Source organism: Schistocerca cancellata, chromosome 12 (assembly GCF_023864275.1).
Source record: "Schistocerca cancellata isolate TAMUIC-IGC-003103 chromosome 12, iqSchCanc2.1, whole genome shotgun sequence".
NCBI classification, from domain to species: Eukaryota; Metazoa; Arthropoda; class Insecta; order Orthoptera; family Acrididae; genus Schistocerca; species Schistocerca cancellata.
Window position 1 is genome coordinate 38,329,668 of NC_064637.1, and position 16,111 is coordinate 38,345,778.

Consider the following 16,111-nt stretch of genomic DNA (forward strand, 5'->3'; position numbering starts at 1 on the left):
GACGATTACAAATAAAAAGTCACGTGATTGAGGGAAGTAGGACGAGAGATCGAAAATGTGAGAATGGACATGGACACAAAAAAGAAACAGAACTCTTTCCAGGAAGCAATAGGTGAAGGAGGCCGCCAGGACAGGAAAGAAATTAAGAACTGGAAGAAAGTGAGCCGCACGGGATTAGCCGAGCGGTCAAAGGCGCTGCAGTCATGGACTGTGCGGCTGGTACCGGCGGAGGTTCGAGTCCTTCCTCGTGTGTGTGTGTGTGGGGGGGGGGGGGTTGGTCCTTAGTATAATTTACGTTACGTAGTGTGTAAGCTTAGGGACTGATGACCTTAGCAGTTAAGTCCCGTAAGATTTCTCACACATTTGAACATTTGAAGAAAGTAGGAAATGTGGGCCGAGAACAAATTGTAGTTGAAAACATAACAGGAGCAACAATATTGATCTACCGTAGGCTCTAAAAGGGTTATTGCGTATATACCAGGGGTTATTTCGAACGTCTTGTCACCTTACCCACACATGCTACAAGGACTTTCATAGTGCAGCAGATGCCTCGCCAGCTTCTACACAAGCGGGCTGTTGGTTGTGAAGGAGACAGGGAGCGCCCTCTCCCCACGTGGCACCGGAGCAGACCGCCTGGGGCAGACGGCTTCATTTATTAGCCTAGCTGCCCCCGAGCGTCGCGGGGGTTGTAGGCGTGGCCGGCCGCCGCCTGCGACTGACACCTCCCACCCTCAACACCTGGTCCCCAGCCACACCCCTTGTCTTCTCTCACGCTGAACCCTTAGGCAGAAGAAGCGTCTCGCAGCTTAGAAGAGCTGCCGCAATTATCGAGGGAAAGCACCCTCGGCCACGCACTTAAGACATTAACCTAGCATAGACGTAATTGTAAGATCCCCGGAAAAATATGTTAATGATCCCCTTAAAAGACTGCACTGGTCACTTTGGAGATTTGTAGATGCAGTACTAGTAGCAAACAAAATCGATACCTGTAGGACAACGGCTCCACTGAGCTATTATCTGGATTGGCTCTGAGCACTATGGGACTCAACTGCTGAGGTCATAAGTCCTCTATAACTTAGAACTACTTAAACATAACTAACCTAAGGACATCACACACATCTACGTCCGAGGCAGGATTCGAACCTGCGACCGTAGCAGTCCCCCGGTTCCCGAGGTACCAGACTTGCAATGTCAGTTGCATAGTTTCCTTCTCTGACGAGATAGACCTGCATCCACTGATAGCATTGTGTTTGTAACTAGTGTTCGTAACTGATCGTCATTGACTAAAGGTGATACTGGCTTCCTGTCCTTCTCCGTTACGATCTTTTCACGGCCACTGTTCTCACACCTTGGTGCATTTCTGTGACTGGCGCACCAGTCCTTGTAAATACGTGAGACAGACAAACTGACGCACCAACAAATGGGTTCGTTTACGGTGTGCTCATGAGCACGTCCAAACTCAGTAGCTCCTTTCAGCCATTGTGTCATTTCTTCACGTGGACCAGAGTTACTGAGCTGATTTAATACAACCGGGCAAGACATAATAGTGCACTGAAATGAATCATGTCAGCGGTGGATAGTATCATGACCGCCTGGAATCACTTTGACAATTTTCCGCGTTCTGACGTTGTGACATATCATTCATTGGACGTTTATCTGATCTATTCCTCTCTGCTGTGGTGGTCGCCAGAGTCGCTTTCAGTGGCGGAGGGAACAGCCTTTTTTTATTCGGCCTGAAGATAATAGGTCGGTCTCTGCCTAATCCTCCTAAATGGGCGGTGGTCGGCTCCGACTAGGCTGATTTCAGGAATGAGAATTTTCCATTGCCGTTCGGTGTTTTCCAATATGCAATGCAGCCAAAGTTCTGAAACTTCTTGACATCAGGCAGCACATATCGCGGGAGCAGCTAATGGTCAATGGAGATACGTTCATTCTGCTCACCTATACTCCTCACGCCGCCTGGCGCTGCGTGGTGGAGGGTACTTCTCGTATCGCTATCTGATCCACCATTCCCCTCTTCCATTTTACAACTGTGCGTGGGAAACAAGATTGTCGATAAACCTCCTTATTAGTTCCTCGTTGAGGTCATTTCACAAGACGTATAAGGCGGGGAAGTAATATTTCAGCCGACTCTTCCCGGCACGCACTCTCTCGGAACTTCGATAGTAAGTCACTCCGTGACTCAGAACGCCTCTCTTGTACCGTCTACTGCTGGGGTTTCTTCAGCATCTCCGTAGCGAAACTTACTAAACTTCCTGCAGGTTAAAACTGTGCGCCGGACCAAGACTGGAACGTTTGCCTTCCGCGGCCAAGTGCTCTACCACCTGAGCTACCCAAACCCGACTCAAGACTGGCCCTCTCATCTTTAATTCCCCTGTACCTTACAAACTTCACAGAAGCTCTCCTGGAGACCAAGCAGAACTAGTGTCCATAGTGTTCTCGTGCCGAGTAAACGATCTCGCTACAAAAGCCGCTGCTCGTCTTTATATTTTCCTCTACTGATATAATCTGGTAAAGGCTCCACACCGCCGAGCACCCCTCAAGAATCGGGCGAACAATTGTTACATAGTCAACTTATTTCGTGGATGAGGTACATTTTCCTTGTTGCAGTGTTACGGCTTTGCTACCTTCTTGTAGACAATAGCATCATCCGCTAGGAGCTTCATGAACCTTCCGACCTGGTCCACTACGTCATCTTTATGGAGGATGATTACAATTAAACTTTCGCTGCTTCTGATGGGACTCATTAAAACTGGGAGATCTTAGGACAGTGAAACTTTGCGGTAACATTTGTGGCCACGCACGGAAGAGAAATAACGAATAAACAATTGACAAGCCCTCATTTCCAGTAGAGAGTGCACCATTTGTTAATTGCGTACTATTTTTACGTTTAAATTACAAACGTTGCTCGATGTGACTACCATCTGCATACGCCGCAGCTTGTAACAGCACTAGAGATTGCGCTACTGCTGCCCGAAATATCTCAGGCGCGATATTGGCCAGCTCCCTCGCTACGCTCATCTTGAACCTCCAACGTGTGTCAGTGTCCCGTTGACAAAACTGTCTTCCAGGTAACCCCATAGCCAGAAATTACGCGGGTTCAAATCGGGTGACATGGGTCGCCGCGATGTTTGCAACGAGCGAGTGATGATTAGGTTTTCTCCAAAAGTGTTACGGAGTAACTGATTGTCCTCGAGTGCAATGTGAGCTGGAGATCCTTGGTGTATTAAAACAGCTGAGTTTAAATCACCTCTCTCCTGTAGAGTAGGGATAACATGTTGGCAAAGCATATCAGTCACGTATTACACCAAACAGTGACGCGGTCATATGGAGGGGAATCTCATGAACTTTCGCGAGACGTCACGATCCCCAACTGCCACACTTATGAGTGTTCACTATCCTAGTGAGCGTAAATTGAGCTTCATCAGTCCATAAAATGTACCATTGCCGCATGTCGCCAATTTGTGAAGTTCGAACAACTGCGAAATGGCTTTCGCAGCTATTCGCAGAATAATTCGAACAGTGGTCTATGGAAAGTTCGGCTGTCGTGACGCAGCTGGTGCAGTGCTTGAAGATCCCATGTTAGGTTCAGCATTCTCAGCCATGTCAACAGTAACTTCTTCAGCAATTTGTGGCACAATCGGCCGTCGGCTTCTCCCAGGCATAAATCGAATCATCCGCAGGTCCATCCCTACTGCGTAACCACCAAGATTACGAGATTTGATCCCTCTCATGTGGAAATTAAAATGTGTTTCTTGCAATGGTTTATTCGTTATTGCTGTTCCACATTCCCTTACAAACGTTTTCATAGATGCCCTCTCAAGCAGAGCAAGTTTGGCTACGGGCACACTGTAGGTTGTAAACAGTAACGGTCCTGAATGAGAATTTCACTCTGCAGCGGAGTGTGCGCTGATATGAAACTTCCTGGCAGATTAAAACTGTGTGCCCGACCGAGACTCGAACTCGTGACCTTTGCCTTTCGCGGGCAAGTGCTCTACCATCTGAGCCACCGAAGCACGACTCACGCCCGGTACTCACAGCTTTACTTCTGCCAGTATCTCGTCTCCTACCTTCCAAACTTTACAGAAGCTCTCCTGCGAACCTTGCAGAACTAGCACTCCTGAAAGAAAGGATATTGCGGAGACATGGCTTACCCACAGCCTGGGGAATGTTTCCAGAATGAGAATTTCACTCTGCAGCGGAGTGTGCGCTGATATGAAACTTCCTGGCAGATTAAAACTGTGTGCCCGACCGAGACTCGAACTCGTGACCTTTGCCTTTCGCGGGCAAGTGCTCTACCATCTGAGCCACCGAAGCACGACTCACGCCCGGTACTCACAGCTTTACTTCTGCCAGTATCTCGTCTCCTACCTTCCAAACTTTACAGAAGCTCTCCTGCGAACCTTGCAGAACTAGCACTCCTGAAAGAAAGGATGCTGCGGAGACATGGCTTAGCCACAGCCTGGGCGATGTTTCCAGAATGAGAGTGCTGCAGAGTGAAAATCTCATTCTGGAAACATCCCCCAGGCTGTGGCTAAGCCATGTCTCCGCAGCATCCTTTCTTTCAGGAGTGCTAGTTCTGCAAGGTTCGCAGGAGAGCTTCTGTAAAGTTTGGAAGGTAGGAGACGAGATACTGGCAGAAGTAAAGCTGTGAGTACCGGGCGTGAGTCGTGCTTCGGTAGCTCAGATGGTGGAGCACTTGCCCACGAAAGGCAATGGTCCCGAGTTCGAGTCTCGGTCGGGCACACAGTTTTAATCTGCCAGGACGTTTCAGTAACGGCCCTATCACAATTTATTGCCGCGCGGGATTAGCCGAGCGGTCTAAAGCGCTGCAGTCGTGGACTGTGCGGCTGGTCCCGACGGAGGTTCCAGTCCTCCCTCGGGCATGGGTGTGTGTGTTTGTCCTTAGGATAATTTAGGTTATGTAGTGTGTAAGCTTAGGGACTGATGACCTTAGCAGGTAAGTCCCATAACATTTCACACACATTTTTGAACACTTTATTCGGGTAGTCCTGAAATTAACGTTACACCAGTCAATTTTTCTCTGTTAAGAGCGACGCGTTGAGTGCTATCAACAAGGAAGTGCAGAATGCAGTCGCAAATCTGGTTCGGTGATCTCGTGTTTTGCTCGCTAAACGACACATACCTTCCTGATGTCAGCGAGCAGGCGTCAACGTGAGCGGCAATGTCTTGAAACTGAATAGGTGCAGGGCATAATGTGAGGTGATTCGTGGAGCATTTTGGCGCCCGTCAAATTGATCAGTGGGTTGCCATTTCTCATGCGGGCTAAAAACCAAGTGCTCTATGGGGCGGAACTGGTGTTTACATAATGTATCTCAGATGTAGTGAAGAAGCAAGTTATTTCTTGTACTATTGAAAGATTCCGAAATTAGCGATAGAATCCCACGCCTTTAGAGTGTGTGCAGACCATTAGGCAGACACCTCAGATGAGGTTGTGAAGCCAAGCAGTTAATGGATGGTGGCGTTTTGTGAACGGAAGAGGGTTGCTGATTTTTCCAAAAAGCAGTAAATGGTATTCATATCTGCGCAAACTTTTAGTAAGTTATCTGTATTCCAATTGAACAGAATTCCTGTTTCGCCGTTACGAAAATTATCTGCAGAAGTTAGAAGAAACCAGTTGGAGGTGGTAGGCGAACTCCTAACGGTGTACATACCCCAGTGGATTGGCGGATCTCTGAATCTTTCTCAAAGTAGGTGGATTGCTACAGCAAATTAAAGGTACTGAAGAAGTGATTGTTTTAATCCTTTCTAACGTGCAATACTAACCTGGTGACCCTTATTCAGGTTTACATAAACAGGGTGTTTCCGAAGGGGCGTTCAGAAATGTAACAGGACATAGAGGTTGCTCCACTGAACAATTTGAGGTCGAGAACCTGGGATCGGAGAGCTTGTCTACCGTTTTGTCTAGTACTACTGGTTTCCAGCTTATTTACAAGGTGCATTCAAGTTCTAAGGCCTCCGATTTCTTTTCTAATTAACTACTCACCCGAAATCGATGAAACTGGCGTTACTTCTCGACGTAATCGCCCTGCAGACGTACACATTTTTCACAACGCTGACGCCAGCGGCGAAGGCTTCCTTAGCAGTCTGTTTTGACCACTGGAAAATCGCTGAGGCAATAGCAGCACAGCTGGTGAATGTGCGGCCACGGAGAGTGTCTTTCATTGTTGGAAAAATCCAAAAGTCACTAGGAGCCAGGTCAGGTGAGTAGGGAGCATGAGGAATCACTTCAAAGTTATCACGAAGAAACTGTTGCGTAACGTTAGCTCGATGTGCGGGTGCGTTGTCTTGGTGAAACAGCACACCCGCAGCCCTTCCCGGACGTTTTTGTTGCAGTGCAGGAAGCAATTTGTTCTTCAAAACATTTTCGTAGGATGCACCTGTTACCGTAGTGCCCTTTGGAACGCAATGGGTAAGGATTACGCCCTCGCTGTTCCAGATCATGGACATGGACACCATCATTTTTTCAGCACTGGCGGTTACCCGAAATTTTTTTGGTGGCGCTGAATCTGTGTGCTTCCATTGAGCTGACTGGCGCTTTGTTTCTGGATTGAAAAATGGCATCCACGTCTCATCCATTGTCACAACCGACGAAAAGAAAGTCCCATTCGTGCTGTCGTTGCGCGTCAACATTGCTCGGCAACATGCCACACGGGCAGCCACGTGGTCGTCCGTCAGCATTCGTGGCACCCACCTGGATGACACTATTCACATTTTCAGGTCGTCATGCAGGATTGTGTGCACAGAACCCACAGAAATGCCAACTCTGGAGGCGATCTGTTCAACAGTCATTCGGCGATCCCCCAAAACAATTCTCTCCACTTTCTCGATCATGTCGTCAGACCGGCTTGTGCGAGCCCGAGGTTGTTTTGGTTTGTTGTCACACGATGTTCTGCCTTCATTAAACTGTCACACCCACGAACGCACTTTTGACACATCAATAACTCCATCATCGCGTCTCCTTCAACTGTCGATGAATTTCAATTGGTTTCACACCACGCAAATTCAGAAAACGAATGATTGCACGCTGTTCAAGTAAGGAAAACGTCGCCATTTTAAGTATTTAAAACAGTTCTCATTCTCGCCGCTGGCGGTAAAATTCCATCTGCCGTACCGTGCTGCCATCTCTGGGACGTATTGACAATGAACGCGGCCTCATTTTAAAACAATGCGCATGTTTCTATCTCTTTCCAGTCCGGAGAAAAAAAATCGGAGGCCTTAGAAGTTGAATGCAGCATTCGTTTTCTGAACTTGCGTGGTGTGAAACCAATTGAAATTCATCGACAGTTGAAGGAGACGCGATGATGGAGTTATTGATGTGTCAAAAGTGCGTTCGTGGGTGTGACAGTTTAATGAAGGCAGAACGTGCGTACAAGTTTAGACGTATTGTGCTGTTAATTTACACGTTGGTTCTTCATTTCCTGCAAGGAAACAAGAAGAATGAGCCTGACTGCTAGGAAGCCATGATGCAGGTTTTGTTTATTTCACTTGTCCACTTGTATCGTATTTACATTTTGTCATGACAGAACGTGTTATGTATCAACGACAGACCCATTCATTATTCAGTGCTATTCAGATACTTACAGTACAATACGATGGAGAAGTACCGGTACAGTTTCGCGGAACTCACTGACATGCATCTTGTGTATGGGGAAGTACGTTGCAATGCTCTCGTTGCTGAACGGTTGTGCGGGGAACGATTCCCTGACAGGCATCATCCGTTACGACGATTGTTTATTTCTCTCTATCGACGGATGCGGGAGACTGGTTCACTGGAAAGAAGAAACGAGGGACCTGGCAACAGGAGCAGCACTATCACACCTATTCTGAAGAGGTGGTACTGGAACGTGTTGCTGCGGACCCCACTGTAAATACTGGTCGTACTGCACGTGAAATGGGCGCTGCACATATTAGCGTGTGGCGAGTGTAACGCTTTCGCCCTGTCGGACGTGCGTTAGCTCTATAAAGCCTGTACTGTAATAAGTTCACGGGCTTCACCTTGTAAACAAGGATTTTAGTACAAAAGTTGACCGCGTGTACCTAATGGAAGCAAGATCGGACCTATACTCAGTAACTAACTACAGTGATGCAGTCAAGCAAATGTAAAGCACAATTACGCGTTCGCATGGACAAGAAGTACACACAGTAGATACTACCAATGATTAATAATACGGTCGCCAGCCTAATTAGGCATTGAGTGAGTTTTTCCTTGTACAAGTGGGTGCATGTACAAGCATAATAACACGTAGTAATGTTGCGTTTTATAGCAAAGTTTGGAAGCTATATCCTTTCTCCGCAGTGCTAGTTCTGCAAGGTTCGCAGGAGAGCTTCTGTAAAGTTTGTAAGGTAGGAGACGAGATACTGGCAGAAGTAAGGCTGTGAGACCGGGCGTGAGTCGTGCTTCGGTAGCTCAGTTGGTAGAGCACTTGCCCGCGAAAGGCAAAGGTCCCGAGTTCGAGTTTCGGTCGGGCGCACAGTTTTAATCTGCCAGGAAGTTTCATGAAATAAATGTTTGACCTGTGCACGTCGGTGCGACGGATGGCGGGCAGCGAGATAGCGAGAAGCACAGCACACATGCAAGCACGGCTAAGGCTCTCACTGCATCGGCACTTTCCTTCTTCTTAGCGTCGTAATCTTTCCAATTTTGTGCCTAAGAATATAGCCATGCCAAGTAGTCGTCGGAATCGGCACATCCGAGGCTCAATGGAATTCACTTTTCCTGGATAGCCTCCTCGGTACGGTACATGTTCCTCTGACCGATGCCCAACTCCGACTGTCCTACTGAGCCCGTTGTGCCGAACCGCGCCAGTGTGCGTTTTCCCGCGCTCGCCTACTTCCACCTTTTCCCGCTCCCCTACAGGTAGGGTATTCACCACAGGTTTTCTACTACACATATCCTAATGCATTACCTACGTATGGACCAAGTGTATAAATTACAATTTTCACATCTTACAATAGTTTTAACATTAAATACACTTCCCTTTGATTATCAAATTGCTTGAAATCTAACATAAATAATAACATTCATTTCAAAAGTTGCTTACAGTTTCTTTAACATGACACGAAAAGAAAAAGAAATTCAAAACATTGCTTACATTAATTTATCTAAATTCATAAAGAAAAAAATTATTATATGTGCAGTTGTCGTTACACGAGTACTCCACGAACAATAATTGCACCTATACCACCGACAACGAGACGATGCAGTGCTTGTGGCTGACTTTGCACCAAGGGCTGCATTGTGTCAATGGTTGCTACAACAATGGATTGATCTACCAGATTTCCTCCAAATCGCGCTGTTTTTTGTCGAAGCCTCGTTTGATCGTGATGGTACTTCGAACAGCAGGCCCGCAGCTCGTGGTCGTGCGGTAGCGTTCTCGCTTCCCGCACCCGGGTTCCCGGGTTCGATTCCCGGCGGGGTCAGGGATTTTCTCTGCCTCGTGATGGCTGGGTGTTGTGTGATGTCCTTAGGTTAGTTAGGTTTAAGTAGTTCTAAGTTCTAGGGGACTGATGACCATAGATGTTAAGTCCCATAGTGTTCAGAGCCATTTGAACCCTTTGAAGCTCGAACAGCAGGAATAGCCATGTGTGGGACTAAAAAAACCCTCAACCTGTAGTACTCACACTATCAAGTATGTTTTGCAAAATGCGACATCGTTGCGGAAAAACACTGACCGTATATGTAATAAGTTTCCTTTAATTTACGTCTATGGTCACAATCCTTTTGTTTCATAGATCTGCGACAAAAATGGGAAAAACATAAATACATTCGCAAACTGTATACAGCTTAAGAACAATGCGTAGAGCATAATGAAAAGTAGTACTGATAAAATTTACATTCGTGCGCTTTAAACAGGAAGTCTGGCCAAAGACTTCGCAGAGCTCCAAAACTTAGTTACAGATCTTGCATCGGAATGTCAGCTGGTTGGCTTGAACATGAACCTTTCCAAAACAAAAGTAATATCCAACAAATGGGTCCCAGCTGGAGATGTGAAAGTCAAGGACAGTCTACTAGAAGAGGTCAGTGAATATGTCTACCTTGGCCAGATTATAAATATGAAGGGAGACATAAGACCAGAAATCTATCGACGCATCAAGCTTGGTTGGCAAGCATTTGGGAAGAATTCAGAAGTATTCAGATCAAAAATGCCAGTAAATCTGAAGAAAGCAGTATTTGATCGATGCATTCTTCCTGTGATGACGTACGGATGCGAGACATGGACACTGAACTCATTCACAAAAGGGAAACGTAGGACAGCACAGAGAGCTATGGAGAGATCAATGCTGGGCTATACAAGAAAGGGCAGATGACATCCGGTCTGTGACGAAGGTTAATGACATCTTAGAGAGAGAGACAGTAGGTTCCTTGAAATGGCAGTGGGCTGGCCACGTCGCAAGAAGAAAAGACAACAGATGGACGAAGCTAGTACTGGAGTGGAGTCCGAGAGAGCACCGGAGGCCTAGAGGAAGGCCACCAGACAGATGGGACAAAGACATCAAGAAGATCGCTGGTAACACCTGGCAGAGAACTGCCCAAGACCGTCCCACTTGGAGAAGGCTGCTGAAAGCCTACCTGAATCCACGACTCGAAGAGGCCACATCATCTAATGATTGAATTGGCTGATGATGATGATGATGATGATGATGATGATGGATGATGATGAAATAGGAAGAGGCATACCTGTTTCATAAACACAGTCCTAATGTACTGCAACCATAGTGGCATCGTCAGATATTAAATGCGGAATCAGCACCAGCATCGTCAAATTCATAAAAATAACATCACATGCACGAGTCATGTTATCAGTAGTACTACTGTTTAAAACAAGTTGCCGTGGAGTAGCCACAACATTTTTGTTTTCTCAGTTCACCAGATGTCGCTAATGTGGGCATACACTAGTTTTCAATAATTAATTGCAACAGCGAAAATAAAGGGGATACAACAGTAACAAAAAACACTAAAAAGAAGAACACGACAAAAGTAATATTGTTAAAACGAAGAAGAGTTAAGAAACAGTGGTTGACATGTGCTTTAGTGCCAGTATTATAAGTAATGACATAAATATTAAACCCCGTTGATAGTGCACCGGGTAATATTAAACAACCATAAAACAAATCGCTGAAGGAGCCACAAATGAGAGAAAACATAGTGCTGCACATAACCAGCGCCCTCTGTTGGCGCTGACGCCAGAAATCCGCACAGGTGGTTGGAGGAATGTGACCGGCACAGGACCCCCCGTACCCTGCGACACTCCGTTGCAAGAAAAGAATGATAAAATACCGTAACAGTGCATGACCCACATTATCTAGTTAATGCAGTCTGTGAAATGAACAGAGAAGGGACAAGAAAATAATAGAGCCATGCGTGAAACGTACGAAAACGAAGTAAATATGTGAGGCACTCAGTACTAGATGAACTTAACACACTATATATAAAAGAGGCGTGCAGTGGTTAGTGTTAAACATTGTCAAAAAACGCCAAGTAGGCATTGGGCACAGAGTCATTTTGCCAGTTAAGCAGTTTAGTTGGTTCTCTATTATTTGCTTTATAAATTTCGAGCTCCTCTAACAAATTAAGAGCACGGCCTTCTTCCACTCTGAAGAATATGCATGCAACTCTCAATGCTCCCTATGGAATAGCCAGTATCAGATCAATGCTGTCCCAAAGCCGTTTTGTTTCGTGGCTGTGAGTGTTGTTTAAACTTTAATTTAAAAGAGCGGCCTGTTTGACGGATATAATATTTGTCACAGTTACTGCAGTCAATCCTGTATACTCCAGAGCCATCAAATTTATCGTAGTTCCCCTTCAGTTTGTTTTATTCATAGTTTTAGGACATCATTCACCTGAAATCCACAGCTGATGTCAGACTTTATAAAACATTTTTCTAATTGCAGGGGCATTTTGCCGTTAAATATCATAGGAATGGTTTTCATTCTATCTTTGCCGGTTGTCTTTTGTGTGTGGGTGTGTGTGTGCCTGCTGTTTGTCAAAGGTTTCTTTAGCCTACTGTAGGGGCGCCTGACGTAATATATAGAAAAGCCTTTAGCTACCGCGATGTGCTTTAAAATGCTAAGTTCCTTTCGTATTTCGTTTTCGTCCAAAGGTAGACGGAGGAGCCGGTGAACCATGGAAGTGAAGAAAGCTTTTTTGTATCGGGGAGAATGGCATGAACTGGCATTGATGATACTGTCTGTACAAGTTGGTTTCCTAAAAATCGAAAACTTATGTTTGTTATTAACTTTCTTAATAGTGAGATCAAGGTAGTTAATGGCGCCACCTTCTTCTATTTCAGTGATAAAAGTTATTTTGGGGATGCATGCTACCTATAGCGTGGGCGAATGTGTTGACCTCACTGGTGTCACCTTCTATCAGTAATAAAATGTCATCGACATACCGTTTGTAATTAATCGTTTTATCTTTTACTTGTGAATATTTGGCAAAAAATTTACATTCTAAATCATTGATAAATAGTCGAGAAAATTACAGAGAGGCATAATAAAAAATTGGCATAATAAAAAAATTGGCTAAGTTGATCAAACTTCAGAATTCCATGGTCTGCGAGGTCAGCTAACCTGAAACCTCTTTGTAGGGAAGCAGCCTACTCACGCCTTATAACATTCTCATCAGTCTTTCCATTGTGTGCCAGCCTAGTCCGCTGTAACTAGCTCTGACGTCATAGATGTTGCGCAATACTCTAAAAATCAAGAAATTAACCTGAAACGTTTCTAGCATGTCAGGAGTAATACTAAATCAATATGTGTTGAATGTCAGTTCAATAACTTTAACCATTTTCGAAATTTGGACGTTTTTCTGTAAAAATCGTTGGTGCAACACAAAAGAGCTAGAAACTTAAAAATTTGTATTTAGATTCCTTTTGCATAATAATTTAGTAGAAACAGTATTCTGGATCTCACAAATTAAAATTTTAGTTGAAATTCATGATTTTCTGGTTTTTGTCTTAGCAATTAAGGAAGCAAGATAGATTAAGCAGGCGAATAAATAAGGCTAGGATGTTTAAATTTAAGTAGAAGGGAGATCCGCTATAATCATAAAGATGTGAAAAGTTTCAACTGAATAACTATAAAACAATAGCGATAGCGTATTTCCAAAGGGCAAGTTCAGAGCTCGTCTACTGCGTGTAGGGTAATTAAATTAATTCTCTCGCCCAAAATATTTGACTTAGCCACGTCAAACTTTTATTATGATTACTTACCAGTGTGCTGATTGCACATTTAAATTGTGAGCTTCATCGGCCATCAGCAAAGGAAGCGATGATTTATTCGATAACTTAAAGTGGTGCATTACTAGCCCAGCGGCTAGTCGGGAGAGCGGAACTGATCAGGCGTTCCCTTAGCCGTCCGCACCGCGGCTTCATACATAAGAACGCTGCGCGAGAGAAGGAAGGCCCCAGTTCTCTCCAGACGCTGAATAGCACACCACCTGTGCCGGGAGTCGCGTCGCGTCGGTATCATTGCTATAAACAGCCTCGGATGCCGTAATAAGTTACTCGGGATACGCGTAACCATGAAATCGTTTTTGAGTGAAGTGTTAATTCTGGGATGACTTTAATGATCTATCTTCAGTTTGCGTATGTCGTATTTTCACGTGACGTCGCGGGACAGACATTCTACCATTATTTAGCGTGGCGTTTGATGAACATTATCATCAAATTATGGCGAGCATTCACTTAAACATTTAATTTGAACAGTTATAGTTGCATCAGGGCATTAGACTCTGAACTGCTCTGTTAGTTGGATTGTGTGGATTCTTTTTGGTCTGTGACTTTCAGAATATAGTGAACATTTTTAGAGAACCGTTTTTGATTATGAATCCCAGACAGTCTCCTAATTGGTTCAAATGGCTCTGAGCACTATGGGACTCAACTGCTTTGGTCATAAGTCCCCTAGAACTTAGAACTACTTAAACCTAACTAACCTAAGGACAGCACACAACACCCAGCCATCACGAGGCAGAGAAAATCCCTGACCCCGCCGGGAATCGAACCCGGGAACCCGGGCGTGGGAAGCGAGAACGCTACTGCACGACCACGAGATGCGGGCAATCTCCTAATTCCTCAGAGCTATAAGCTGTAGCTATAAGTGTATTTCTCAGATGAAGTGGGCACTAGAGGAATTCTAATTACTTCACGTTTTGCTAATCACTTTCTGGTGGCCAATATTGTAGTTAAAGAGCCAGTGTTGAGAACGGCAAAAGACTGCATAAATAATAGGAACATTTTTATAACAATTAATTCCACCCGCCGCCCCACATATGGTTAATCGGCCGGGAAATGCATCTTTTCTACTTTACATTCTACATCTTCACAACATATAATTCCACCCGTCGCCCCACACCTTCATCATTTCCTATGGGGATATCTAAAGTCACTCGCGCATGAGACCCGAGTGGATACGGTGATGGAAGTAGTTGCCAGAATTGTAGCTGACTGTGATCTGATTCGAAACACGCCAGGGGTATTTGTCAGTGAGTGTCAGAACCTTGTTCGCCGATGTCATCCTTGCATTGAGGTTGATGGCCATCAGTTTCAGCACTTTTTGTAGAACACAGTACAAATTGTACGTTCATAGTGTCAGTGATGGTATTTGCAGTTAACTGTAACTAATGTAAATAAAAAAAGCACACGGTACTGCGGTTTTATTCCTATTATCTACGTAAGCTGGCTTCTCCCACCCCAGGTTCCCTACGTCAAATTGTTCAGTGGAGCGTCCTTTACCTCCTGTTAAAGTTTTGCGCCTTCTTATCGAAACGCCCTGTATACGTATGGCTTTGCACAGAAATAATCACGTTCGCTAACAAAGGTTTCCGAGGATGTCGACGAATTTGTGTTGTGCACCAAACACCGCGGATGTGCTAAGCGAAGAGGAATTCTCCCCGGTGTAAACGCTAGGCGCGAGTGAACAAACGGCATTCGGTGGTGTTCGGTTCGCATTCTCTCGTGTTGCGCATTTGGTCGGTCTTACAGAGAACCATCTCAGCTTCGGGGCTAGTGGAGTAGGAAACTTTCGTCTGATGCCTACTTTTTTCGTTTCTATTAGTATGAGTTCCCAGGGCGACGGAATATTTCGAAGAGAGGAATATCAATATCGTACGAGCTTCTTACATTCAAGAAACTGAGAGCACAAATGCAGAAGGAAGTGAAATATGATTGGTAGAAAGTTTCTGAAGCATTGAATGCTCGTGCAGGGAAAGTGATAAAAGACGAAAAGTTCATTGAAAGCTTGCATCAGAGGAATTTTAGTGAATAAACACAAGCTTTATAAATGTTTTATTAAAAAGCAAAAGCTCAATAAATTTCTTTGGAATTGATCAAGTGCGAATATACATCTATTATCCCGATGACAAATATATACGTAAAACTTGGCCATTCTCCTTGCCGAACTTCATGGTAGACGTAATTACATGGCTGTGATGTCGCTGTCGTGTTAGGTAAATAAAACTGCTTATTCCAGATCACGGTACCTGCCCTCTAATACGCTGAATAACAGACTTTACCAAGTAGCCTATTGGTCGTATGTATAGTTCACATTTCATTAACCATATTTCATTTGAACTATCTTCCTTGTACATATTTGAATGAAGTCCTTGAAAGGTTTGCGTATGTCACTGCAAATGTCAGAAACTGTCATATACAGCAGCTGTTTAAATGCGAAACCATCACTAACGTAATTGTCTCCAGCTTCTAACAGCAACGTAGGTAAGATTACTGTTCTGCTTTGAGTTTTTCATCAGTTGTAATGAGATGTTGTTGTTGTTGTTGTTGTTGTTGGTGTTGTTGTTGTTCAGTCCTGAGATTGGTTTGATGCAGCTCTCCATGCTAATCTATCCTGTGCAAGCTTCATCATCTCCCAGTACTTACTGCAACCTACATCCTTCTGAATCTGCTTAGTGTATTCATCTCTTGGTCTCCCTCTACGATTTTTACCTTCCACGCTGCCCTCCAATGCTAAATTTGTGATCCCTTGATGCCTCAGAACATGTCCTACCAACCGGTCCCTTCTTCTTGTTGTAATGAGAAGGAGCGGAAAAGATCAGCCGACATACTGTACGTGTAAAATTGTGGACTAATGC